At 34.6% G+C, this 12,908-nt stretch overlaps 1 long non-coding RNA gene across 3 annotated transcripts; it reads right to left on the reverse strand.

Annotated features, from left to right (window-relative positions):
* Nucleotides 1–696: 696 nt before the first annotated feature.
* Nucleotides 697–12,723, reverse strand: LOC115954030. Of its 3 annotated transcripts, XR_004083812.1 has the most exons (4): nt 12,611–12,722; nt 8,066–8,137; nt 7,411–7,977; nt 697–1,993 (listed from the first exon to the last, which is right to left on the reverse strand). It is a non-coding gene; the product is annotated as an uncharacterized LOC115954030 (long non-coding RNA). The 3 variants fall into 3 exon arrangements; XR_004083811.1 differs by having other exon boundaries at nt 7,411–8,137; nt 12,611–12,723; XR_004083810.1 differs by lacking the exon at nt 8,066–8,137 and having other exon boundaries at nt 12,611–12,720.
* Nucleotides 12,724–12,908: the final 185 nt, after the last annotated feature.

The following is a 12,908-nucleotide window of genomic DNA, read 5'->3' on the forward strand; positions in this document are numbered from 1 at the left end:
AATAAACCTTTGGGTCTAAACCAGCCCTTTCAGAATCTTAAGCATTACCTGTACAAGACTCAATGATATTATTAGCATTCAGTGGTAAAGTGAAGTACAGAGATTAAACATTATTGGCTTAAATACACACTTCATGGATGCTGAAACAACGTTTCAAACAACCAGCACTCAAATATTTTGTAGAAGACCCTATTAGGAACAAAAGTCAATCACATGCTAAACAAAATGGAAAATGCAGATGTGGAGTCTATTTGGAATCTACTTATTTTATTGAAATTGAAATTTTTTTGCTGAAAATACTGTAAATAAAGGTAAAAGTTAATTGAAATAGTACAGCAGAATCTATGAATAGTATCAAAAAATGCAATAAGACTCATTAATAGTAGCAAAAATAAACTGAATAGTAAAATAATCTGACTTTTTAATTTTTACCAAACACACACGTACACACGTAGTCCATAACATGTAATGCAAACCAAAACACAAAGGACACATTTGATATCTTGTAATACACCCGTAATAGATTAGCTATTACTTAGGACCTAAAGGAAGAAGTTTTACATGAGTCCTCCACTCGGTAGTGTAAGGGGGAGGAGAACAAGAGAGGTAAACTGGAGTGGAAGCCAAATGACAGGGCCAAAAATTTGTGATCGATCTGAAGAACCACTGCCAGATTCAAGTTAGTCAACACGGCAATACCCTGAAAAGTGAATCTGAGTACAAGAATAATAATAGTTCCAGAGGCTGTCCAAACATTAAAGAAATAGGTACGACTCAAATATCCCATTTGACGGTTGTAACCTTGGTCATAGTGCTTATTAAGATTACGAGCTAGAGTACCGTAGCAGGAATTTCGAGGCCAAGTTTGCTTACCATGGTGGCGAATGCTTTATTGCTGCGTAACGAGTTAACAATAATCTTTTTTTCAACAAGTAATTCCACAACTTCTGCAGAATTGACTAGATAATCCAATAGCACAATATAGTTGCATATGTAAGATTCAGATGGATAATGACATTGCTCCAATGCCATGAGGTTTCGGAAAAGGCCATCAGTTCCTTCATCTACTACAAAGAATAGGACCGGTTGCATACGTCCAAAGCACAAAAAGCATTTCAAACATGATAAGCAATTTAAGAACCACGAGCAATTGAAGTAGGGATATTTTTCCAAGCTCCTAGACTTCTGGAATTTTTTGTCAAGTAACCTTCCATGTTCAGCCATTTGGAATGCCACTTCTGCCTCGTTCAGCTTTGTTGCACTATGTAGATTAGAAATATTTTCTCCGGGTTGGAGGTTAAATTGACAGTAGAAATATCTGATCAAATCAGTGAAATGTTTTGCTTCCTTCTCAGTTGGTATTTCCTTTTCATGGGGAGAATTTTTTGCAAGCAAGCATAAGAAAGGAAATATTATTGTTTTCTTCAGACCTGGAAAATTGATTATGTAACTCCTTGAGAATAAAAAATGAAAGTCGATTCTCAAGTAATAGCAAGTCTTGAAGTATATGCCTATTCAACCATAGTTTACTTGATATGCAATCGTTTTCATATTCTCCTCCAGCAACAGCTCTCAAGAAATGCTCAATGATAAAGGTGGCATCCAATAGAACCATTTTCACAAAATCTTCACTGTTGAGTTTAGAGGCCTCTGCGTAACAATGGCAAATCTTTACTTCGTTTTCTTCAATGATACTTGCAAGATCCTTTTGGCATTTCCCAAACCGATAACAGAATTCCTTTAAGTATCTCACTTTCAGCATTTCCATATCCTTCAGTTCATCTTCCCCGTGGTGAAAAAGTCCTATTGAGATTAGCTTTGGAGTGTAGGTTCCTTTATTTATCTGGCAAAGCCGCTTAGGAGCCCTATAGATGCAACACTCGGGCCATTGGGCAGGCTCACTAGTGGAATGTCAATGATCAGCTCTTTAAGTGAATCAGCAGAATCAGTGGGCACCATCTCTATCGTCAATTTCTTTTTTTCCTAGTGACACCTAACAAATTACAATCATTAGCACTAATAATTCTGCAGGTTATTCCAAGAGGCACCATTTTCAATAGCTTCAATTATGAGACCTTCTTTGGCTCCCATGGGATGATACGCTTATCATCAACACTATTTTTTTTATAGACAAAGTTTGGCTACAAACTTGATTGTAGTTTAAGACCACAACTCTTACTAAAAAAATTAACATGACTACATATTTTTAAAATCTAATAATTGAATTGCATGTTCTTTATGTTTTTAACACACATATCAAATTTTGTACCAATTGGATATTATTTACTATTCGATTCAAAACTTATTTTTATGCATAATTCTAGACTATAAAATTTTGAAATTTAAACATTTGATTGATGACATAGCTATTGATATTTGATTTTATGCAAATTTTGTGAGCATAGAGGATATTAGAAGAAAATGTAATTTTGTGGTAGATTTGTCAAAATTCACATCTAATTAAAAAATATTGAGTGAAGTTGTAGTTTTAGGTTACAACTAAATTTGTTGCATTTTTTATTAGGTGTTTTTGTTTTGGAGAATTTTTTTAAAAGCTACTACTAGTGATGCCAAAGTTCTCCCGTCTTATCTTCTGCAAGTTTTTTCCATCCTAAAGAGGGGACGGATTTTGCTTGCCCCACCTTACCCCAGATGTGAGCAATGCTACAAACATGAATTTTTAAAATAGTTAAGTTGGCTAGTTTTTATTGGTTTTTATCTGGACTCACTATTGACATCACTTTTTTATTTATCAATAATATTTTTCCACCTCGACAGTTGTGATTTTTTTTTTTTTTTTGTTATTGATGTATGCATATATTATATATATGTCTATGGGGGTTTGAATTTATATAATACATATTTCAATAACATATCTCTAATGTAATATGTTTTAGACATACATTTCCTATTAACATCATCCAAAAAAACTTACTTTCTCCTTGTTTTAGTACTCTCAAGAATGCCTCTGCTCTCTCTCTCTTTTATCTTTACCTCATTAATATTGAGATCACCTCATAAGGCTCCTATTACAAAAAGGCCCCAACCTTATTATAAAAAGACCCAAATGTTATAATAAAAAGAGGGGCAAAAAGAAAGAAAAAAGATTGTACGTTATTTTTCCTATCTCCAAGAAAGCCTACAAAATATTAGACCAATAAAAATTCAACTAAATTGAAATCTTAAATTGTTGACAAAAAAAAATTTATAAATATGTTGAATCATTAATGACGATTAATTTCTTCTAACAACTTAGACTTTTAGTTTTTGTAAACCAACATCCTATACGTTACATTGTCAACATTAGTTAGTTAATCTCTAATTTGGCTACATACCAAACAATCTCTATCTTCCTATCAACACTAAAATCAAAATTGATTATTAGATTACAACTTTACATAATCATATATCATCTTATCCAAGATAAAGTAAACATTCTTTTACAAGAAATAAATAAATTTTCATATCTTTATCTTAAATTTTATGCTTGAACCATGCTATTTGATTATGTATAAGAAATTAACATTGGTTTGGTTAGTATACATTTCTCAAGTTATGTGTATAATTAATCAAATTAAACTTGATTTGATAAGTGTTAAATAGATTTATTAATTGATATATTTTTTAAAAATATATCCACTTAAATTTATCGCCTTAAATTCAAACTATATTGAGCTGACCTTGTTGTCACCCCTAACTCAAAGTGAGATATTCAATTTACAAGAGGAAACATAATATTTTGGACACTCACAAATTTTGGTGAGAAGAAAATAAAATTTTGAACCTTTCATTGATGAATAACATTGTTCTCATACATTCTTTTGTAATTATTGTCATTATCAACCGAAAACAAGGAAAGCTTGAAAGATAAATTTAATTCTGAAACGGAATTAAAAACAAATTAATACACAAACATTTAATGTCTTGTAAAAGTGTGTATTGTGCTTATAGGAAACCAATTGCACAAATGTATGTTATACCATTAAATATAAAGAAACAGTATAGAATGATTTAGTTTTTAACGTAGGCATCGTAATTGTCAGTAGAGTAGTTCATAAGTAATTCGACACATAATAGTTACAACATGATGATATGTACATTATCTTGAGCCAGCCAGAGATTGTAAAAGAGTCAAGCTTATTACAAAAATCTTTAATAATTTAGTAACTTGATATTAGGAAGCTACAGGATCAAATTATAGGAGGAGAATTATTCACCTATTAAAACTTTTAATTTGAGAGTCGAATAGTAGATCAATAATATAGTATAAAATATCTGAAGCAATATTTAGAAAAAATTCCTTACACAATGAAACTTGTATTTTCTTGAAGCTTGGACTTCTATCACGCCTTTTCTAGAAAATTTGACCCCCCCCCCCCCACACACACATATATATATATAATTTATTTATAGGTATGATAAAAATGTAATCAATAAGTATTAGCATATGAAAAATTAAATTAGAGTATTTTAGAAAATAACTTACCTAATTAAATTTAAACTTCTTTTCGAGAAGATAAAATCTAATGTAATCATTATTTGTATAGTGTTGTCTTGCTCTATCCTAAAATGTAGAAATAGCAAAACGGGTTAAAATTTGCTAACCTGATTGACTCGATTTGAAAAATACCTAACCACACCAACCCGACTTGACTAACCTGTGACTTAAACTGTTTTTTAAAAAAATTTCACGAAAAAATATTTAGATTATGCCCTGGATACTAGGTGCATAAAGCATGGTTGGCTGGCAGCTTACAGCCTAACCAATAACCAATAAGAGTCGCATGACAAGTTGACAACCCATTTATTAAAAAAAAAAAAAAATTTAAATGAAAGGAAACTGAAAACAAGTAAACAAAGCAAGAACTTATCAAAAAGTAAACAAAGCAAGACATTTGATTTGACTATACACTAGTATAACACTACTAAGTTACTAACACCTAATCTAAGGTATTGCACAATTTTACTCTTGATACTATTAGAAACATCGGTCAATTGGTACACTGAATCTAAGGTAAGTTGGAGGGTTTTATTTTTTTTTTTCTGGTTGTTTAGTTGCTGAGGTTCTCCCCTCTCTCATCTCTTGTTACTGATGTTGTTGCTTTGTAAGGGATCTCTGGCTATTTTCCTGTAGTTTTGGGTTTTTGTTTTCAATGAATTTTACTTTGGGAACAATAATAAATAAAGAAGTTGTTGCAGAACATTCTTATAGGTTGTTTAAACAGACAGACTTGCCCAATTGCAGCAGCTTCTTGAATAAAAAAACAACAATCAATTGTACAAAATTATGATTATAGATAGAGCATAATTATCACATTTACATAACATATTGGTTACCTTCTCCGTAGTGGCTTTTTTTCCTCTCTCCTCCTTTGGAGTAACTATTCCTAGCTTAGTGATTAAAGATAGAGCATAATTATCACATTTACATAACATATTGAGTACCTTCTCCGTAGTGACTCTTCCAAGTCCAACCACAAACTTAATTATCAATAAGGAAGCAACCCGGGTGGGTACAATGATCGACTTTCCTTTCATTTCATATCTCATCAATCTAATTCAAACACTTCAAAAATCCATGAACAACAGCAGCTGCTACTTCAGATTTCAGAACCTTAATAAAGCCACTGTCGGCACAAATATTACTCCAACTTGGGCCTAACTTTCCCATCAAAATTCCTTTCAGCCTCCAAGGGCAAAAACTAAATTCCTGCTATGGGCTTTTCAATTAATTAATATCAAAACAAGGGTGACAGTAAATGGGCTGGGTTTTATCAATCAAGCTTCTTCAGGGAAAGCACGAGATGCGTCACTCATATCATATGCGTGATGTGTTCGCTATAAACAGGGATTGGAGTTGAGGGTATACCAAAATGTTATAAATCTGTTGGTATTCTCGTACTCATGTGATGTGACCACTTTTTTAAGCATCCCTTTAAAAAAAATTTGAAGCAAAATCATATTTATTGGCTTTCTGTTATTTGCAGTCAAGCGACATCTGTTACTAAATATTATTCGAACTCTTTAAGCCTAATTCTAAGGTTTTGTTGGATGTATAATGAGAAAGTTGGGTTTCAGACCTCTGTTCAAACTAATTTTTTTGAGACTTTAAAAAGCACTTTGTTGGGGTCCAAAATTTCACAAGAAAGCTAATTCCATGAAAAGTAAAGAAGACCCAATTCATGCAGCAATGGATTTTGCTCACTTAGGGAAAATGACAGCAAGTAGGACAGCCAAAAAAGTTGAGTCTAAAAGGTAAAAAGCCTTGAAAGAAGAAAGGGTGAAGGTTAGCTCTCCAAGGACACCTCGGAATGGAAGGTCAGCAAGTGGCTTTTAGGAAAACAGAACTAAAAGAAGAAAACTATGAGAAATAGAGAAAGAATCAGCTGTCAGAAATGGCTGGTATAACAGGGGCTCTGGTACCCAGGGAGCCAAATGGGGGAAATCAACGATATCCTGAACTCTAAAATGACACTATAAAAGGGGAAGGCAGCCAACATTGAAAGGGGATGGAGTAATAGAAAATCACAACAGAATCGTTGAGAAAACTGTCAAAAATTCAAAGAAAGTAGTGAAATATCTCTCGGTATCCCAGAAACAGCCACTATAGTACATACTTGGATTCAAAAGGATTCAAAATTTGCAAGTCTTAAAGGCTTGGATAGCTATCAAAGTCTGTAATTTTTGAGCTTATTTGAACCTTGTATCACGTCTTAGTGAGCACATTGTAACCATAATTAAGAAAAACTAATGAAGTATTTCTTATTAATTTGAAGATCCCTAACAATTGTTTTGTGTATTTCCTGATTACTTTGCATTCCTTTTGCTGTTTTCATTGTTATTCAATACAAATATTCTCGTTTGCTAGTTTATGTGTATTGTAGGAAGCTTGCCTTGTGCACTACTTTGTTCTTAAACAGCCCCTTTAGCTGCGGTGAACCAAGCCCAGTCCACCAAACTACAACTATCTGGCCCAAGATCCTTAGGCCTGTGTGCTAAAGAAAAAGGTACTCTCACACACTTATTGAAACACATGTTTCTCCCTTCAAAAATGCATCTGGTTTTTTGGGTCTAAGAGATGTGCAGTCAGTTAAAATATAACTCCTTTTTCTATTTTCTTTTTTCTTTCCCCCTCTTTTTGAGGGGAGATGGGGAGGGAAAATGTTAAAAAAACTATAAGCTGAATAACATATAATGCCTTAAAAGCTGTCATATACCCAAATACCCTTCTTAAAAAACAAATAAATCAATAAATTATAAATCAAGATGACTTTTTATACTGGCTTTCTAAGATTGTAAAATATCCTCAACCTTTGTTAAACTTTGACATAGAGGATTTATAAATTTCTAATTTCATAAAATTTCCAGTTTAAATGATAATTAGAAAATAAAAATAAAAACCATACTCACCTGTTTGATGAGAAAGATTAGGGAGGACTCCTTGTCTTGGCCAAATTTGTGGCAGGCATGCATCTTTGTGAGCAATGTACCCAGGTTGGAAATAGGTAGAAGAACACATAACTTGAATTGCATTGAATTTCACTTCATTTGCTTTATCCATTGCTGACCGTCCAATGGAATGACAAGTAACATAGAAATGATCAGCCCCACCTGTCCGATTCCAATATGGGTACTTCTGACTAATATTGAGGATGTAATCTTTAATAAAATCTTGGATACCTCTTACACCAATTCTAGGGTCATGCCGCAACCTCGCAATTGAGAAAGGCAGAAAGAAAAGATCTGCCTTGGTTGGATCTTTTGTAATGAAATGGCTTCTCATAAGAACCTTCTTAAAGTAACTTTCACTAGCATAATTACCCCCACGTTTGGAACCCACTGGCAACAGCACGTTTGCAAAAGGATCATTTCGTCTGTGAGGATAAACATATATCTTAAAGCTCCTATTCATTTCCTTATAGTCTTCCACAAAGATATCTCTATTATGGTACACCTCGTTGTAATTCACATAGTTTCCTGAACCATAAAAAACATTTTCGAAACTTTTGGATTAAGAAATAAAGTTCATGATCATTAATTGAAGTTCTTCAACCTCCCCACTCACCCAACTCATGCCAAAAATTGTTTACAGTGCAAATGGTCAGGTGAACTCATCTGAATGTGACGGATCCCTCTACTGTAAAACAAGGGCAAATATCTATCAAGTTGGATACTATTATACACTCTCCCAGTTTGACTCACTAAAATATTTCACACCTCTGATTTAATCAGCATATTTAATAACCTTGTATTATGAGGATATTACCCACTGTATTGCATGACTGACTCCATTAAAGCTGGACATGTTCCAGAAATTTGTTCATATGACACAATACACTAACCAATACAAGATAAGAGTCCAGAATCAACTAAACTTGCTTTCATAAAAGTGTCCTGGTCCTCAAACAAAATATCCACCATAAGACAACATAAGCAAGTAGCAAAAGATCCATAGCATCATAAACATATCTTAAAAAAAAGACCTTTTTTTTTTTAATTTTTAATTTTTCTATCATCTTGTTCTTAGTGAAGCTATTTCTTATAAAGAATGTATTTTTTTTTTTTTTTTGGGTTGGGGGGGGGGGGGGGGAACGCTAAGAGAGCCACAATCAAATTGAAATTTTTAGAATCTGATGCAGCCAAAAAAATTTGTTCTAAGTATACATAAGTTATCTATTAAGCACTTGTAGATTTTAAAGAATGTCACTTTTATCCATTCAGAGCAAAGATGGATGTATAAGGTCCTTCTACGCATACATGATACAAGGTCATTCAGTTGCAAGATATTTATATTCTATATATTAGACCGAACTCTGATCTCATCATGCAGATGGATCAAATTGACCTTCAACTATCAATGCCATAAATAAAGCAAAAAAGAAATATGCTAATTTCAAGGGAAGTCAAACAATTTTTCTTAAATGTGACCAAAAGACAATTTTAAGTTTTATTAAAATGGAAGTTGCAGTTGGACTTACTTACAAAACACAACTTTCATCTTTTTATAAGACAAAAGTTGTATTCCTTGCCAAGAAATCTATTAGTAATTTTCTCAGAAGTTGTATTAGTAAATATATTAGTAATTTTCTCGGAACCGTAGGGAAAAAAAGAGAACAAAAACCTTTTATTTTTTATGTTGTTTTGGTTTGAAAAAAAGATTGAAGAACTAAGCTCAACAATGCCAGAGGTTGTATTAGGAAAAATTGATGGAGGTTCTAATTTCCCATTTCAAGACAATGAACATCCTTGCCAAGAAAATCAAATGGTAATTTTTTTTTCCATCATCCATTAGCAGAGGTTTATAAACAATAATCCCACCCCAATGTCCATAAGAAATACCAAATAAATACAAGAAGAACAAGCTCATCAGCACAAATCTCAGAATTTACATGCTAATGAACCCAGCTACAAGCTTTCTATTTTTGCCTTGGTTTACAACAAGGATTCCAACTTTCCAAAAATAGTAAACAATACACACAAAGAATGAAAATTCACACAAAACCCATTAAAAAAAACACACACACAATAGAATTTTGAAAACATTAAAATTATTATATATATATATTTTTTTAAATTCAAAATTTTGGGGGGCCCCACCCTACATATAGCCTACACTATGCCCAGTTTCCAAAAAAAAAAGGCCTACGTTATGCCCCTGTTTGTTGGTCCTTTCATCCCATTGAAATTCACAAGAATTTGAAATATCATAACGAAGAGTGGCGAAGAAATTGCCGACGACGAAATTGCCGACTGGCTTAGTAACCTGTCGGAAGATGTTCTCCTTGAGATTCTGTCCCATCTCTCTCTCTAAGAATGTGCTGCAAGTAGTATACTTTCGAAAACATGGACTACTCTCTGGACTGAATTACCCAGTCTAGATCTTGATGATAGAGGCATTGAAGGCTACGAGTTTCGTCATATTATATGGAAAGCATTAAAAACTAGAAGTGAAGCACACCCTGTTCATCGATTGAGACTTTCTTGGATTCAAGAAGACATTCCAACATGGGACGTTGTTGGTTGGGTTTCTTGTTTGGTTGGAAAAGAAATTAAAGAACTTGATCTTGGGCAAGCGGTATCTTTTTTGGAATGTTGTTTCTACACACACATCAAGTTCTTTAATTTCTTTTCCAACCAAACAAGAAACCCAACCAACAACGTCCCATGTTGGAATGTCTTCTTGAATCCAAGAAAGTCTCAATCGATGAACAGGGTGTGTTTCACTTCTAGTTTTTAATACTTTCCATATAATATGACGAAACTCGTAGCCTTCAATGCCTCTATCATCAAGATCTAGACTGGGTAATTCAGTCCAGAGAGTAGTCCATGTTTTCGAAAGTATATTACTTGCAGCACATTCTTTGAGAGAGAGATGGGACAGAATCTCAAGGAGAACATCTTCCGACAGGTTACTAAGCCGGTCGGCAATATCGTCGTTGGCAATTTCGTCACCACTCTTCATTATGATATTTCAAATTCTTGTGAATTTCAATGGGATGAAAGGACCAACAAACAGGGGCATAACGTAGGCCTTTTTTTTTTTTTTTTTTTTAATTGGGCGTAGCGTAGGTTATATGTAGGGTGGGACCCCCAAAATTTTGAATTTAAAAAAAAATATATATATATATATAAAATAATTTTAAGGGTAAATTTCACTAACTACCTCCTGAGGTTTGGGCAAATAGCAAAGAGGTCCAAAAGTTTTCAAAACTAACCCAATCGGACCTAAGGCTGTTAACCTCTCCTCTCATCCCTTTCTCTATCTATCTCTCCTCTTTCTTGACTGATAAAATGCTTGAATGAATCCAACAATCAAAAAGGAAAACACACAACAAAAATCACAAATCCATCAAGAACTGTGACAAAAAAAATCAGCCTCTCAACTCAAAATCCTAATCCCAAAACCAAACCCAATAAATCAAAACCTCTCTTAACCAAAAACCCAAAACATCTTCTCAAATTCACAAACACTGCTCACTGCCTCACTCCATCACCAAAACCCCTTAACAATGGCTCTCAAGCTCAACATCTTCATCAGCAAAGAGAAAATCTTTGCTCAAACCACAGCAAACCCACAAAACCTTTGCTCAAACCAAAGCAAACCCACCTCGCCGATCCAAACCAAAATACACAAACCTCCGCCGCCGACCCACCGCCGATCCAAACCAAAATCACAAACCTCTACCACCGACCCACAACCGATCCAAACCAAAATCCACACCTCAGCCACCGACCCACCGCCGACCCAAACTAAAATCACAAACCTCCATCACCGACCCACAACCAATCCAAACCAAAACCCACACCTCCGCTGCTGACCCACAAATAACCCAAACAAAATCCAAAAACAACCTTCACCGCTTCCGCACCAAAACCCATGAACCACTGCTAACCCACAGCACAATGCCACCGAAAGACCACGAGAACCATCACCGATCCACACCGAACTCGCAAACACCGTTTACCCACAGCACGACGTTGCCCAAAGACCACGAGAACCAACACCGATCCACACCGAAACCCATGAACGCTGCTTACCCACACCACGGCGCCGTCGCAAAGACCACGAGAGAGAAGAAAGGGACATGAGAGTCAAAGAAAGGTATGAGAGTGGAAGAAGGTTAAGGCAGTCAGAAAGATTGAGAAGAAAGGTCTGAGAGTGAAAGAGGGATGAAGGACTCAGAGAGAGTGAGAAGAAAGAGGGATGAGAGAAGAAAGGTTTGAGTGACTGTGAAAGGGAGAAACTAAAAGTTAAATAACGGTGTTAGGTCCGTTTGCACTAGGACTGAAAGGGTTAGTTTTGAAAACTTCTGACCTCTTTGGTATTTGCTGAAACCTCAGGGGTAGTTAGTGAAATTTACCCTAATTTTAATGTTTTCAAAATTCAATGGTGTTTTTTTTAATGGGTTTTGTGTAAATTTTCATTCTTTGTGTGTTATTTTATTAATTAGGAGTGTGCGCGGTTCGGTTTGCTCGGTATTTTTTCAAATTTGTTACCGAACCGATAGGAATCGGTTTTGTAATAATTAAAACCGATGCATACCGATTAGGGTCGGTTTTCCGACCTATGGCGGTGCGGTTTGATCGGCTCGGTCTAGTCGGTTTGATTTGAAACATTAACAAAAAAAAATTTGTTCACTGTTCACATAAAAAAATTTGTTCGACAAATCTATTCACATAAATAAAATCTGTTTGCATAAAAAAAACACTGTTCAACAAATCTGTTCACCCAGATAGTAATCATCCAAGGACATATTAAATTACTCGCAAACACAAAGACAAATACATACGACACTCAGAAATACAAAGAGATATTAAAGTAAGTGCCTAAGTGGGACTACAGTCAAACACAAACACAAAGTCATTTATTTTATGCCTATGATACACAGTACACACGACACTCAGAACCTCACCAAATACAAAACACTCTCAAATTCTCAATCACTCGCAAACACAAAGACAAATACAGACACAAACACAAACACAAGCTCTCACCAATAAATCAAAATCATAAACTTCACTTCTCTTAGAAGCCTAAAACCCATTGTACTATATTTTACAACCCCAAAAAACTACGAAGTACATGAGATTAAGAATCATTCATGCTTACCGTTGGTTTGCCGTGACTGGTGAGCGACGGCGAGAGCTCAGGCAAGCGCCGCTGCGTCAGGCGAGACTGAGAGGCGAGAGCGAGAGAGAGTTCAAGGATATCAGGAGATTCAGGACAAAAGAATGAATTTATATGGCCTTGAGGATCTGAAAACCTAGCATAAAACGCACCGTTTTGCTTTAGCTTTTGTTTTTTGTTTTTAATAACACCCATACGACGTCGTTTCATTAAAAAAAAAAAATTTAAAATCAGAACCTGTGAACGACAGTGTATCCAAACTGTAGGGAGAAACGAATAC

Source organism: Quercus lobata, chromosome 7 (genome assembly GCF_001633185.2).
Source record: "Quercus lobata isolate SW786 chromosome 7, ValleyOak3.0 Primary Assembly, whole genome shotgun sequence".
Taxonomy (NCBI): Eukaryota; Viridiplantae; Streptophyta; class Magnoliopsida; order Fagales; family Fagaceae; genus Quercus; species Quercus lobata.